The following is a 606-nucleotide window of genomic DNA, read 5'->3' on the forward strand; positions in this document are numbered from 1 at the left end:
CTGCCACTGCTTTTTTGGAGAATGGGATATATCAGGCTAAAGCAAGTTTAGATTTTTAGGATTTGAATTTGGGCGGCAAAAATAAAGTGACTGAGGGCAAAACAAGAGGAATACTAACTGAAAGTGACATGAAAACTGCTAATTGTGGGAAAATGGAGGACCACAACAGTGGATCCGGTAAAGCAGCAGAATTGAGGAGTGCCCATTAGTCGCACGATGATCTTGGCTCCAAAACCTTCAGAAGTGGAGTAAAACATTCTGCGACAAAATGTTACAATTTATTGCGTGTGTGATCAAACCAAAAACCGTCCTAATCTACTTTCCTACTTTCGCAGCTCAACCGATTTCACTGAAGCCATCACATTTTTGACGGAACTGTCTGGTGGAATAATTTCTCGGCAGCGCTGGACCCCAAGCTACCTGAATGATAGGGTCCCACACGTCCCGCTGCTCCACAAACTCGAGTCTTACGGGATTCAAGGGAAAATCCTTCGCTGGATCAAGGCGTTCCTATCAGACAGGTCATTCCGAGTGAGAATAGGCTCAACCTATTCCTCTCCAGCGCCGGTCTCCATTGGAGTTCCTCAAGGCTCCGTCTTGGGACCA

Source organism: Opisthorchis viverrini (assembly GCF_000715545.1).
Source record: "Opisthorchis viverrini unplaced genomic scaffold opera_v5_6, whole genome shotgun sequence".
NCBI classification, from domain to species: Eukaryota; Metazoa; Platyhelminthes; class Trematoda; order Opisthorchiida; family Opisthorchiidae; genus Opisthorchis; species Opisthorchis viverrini.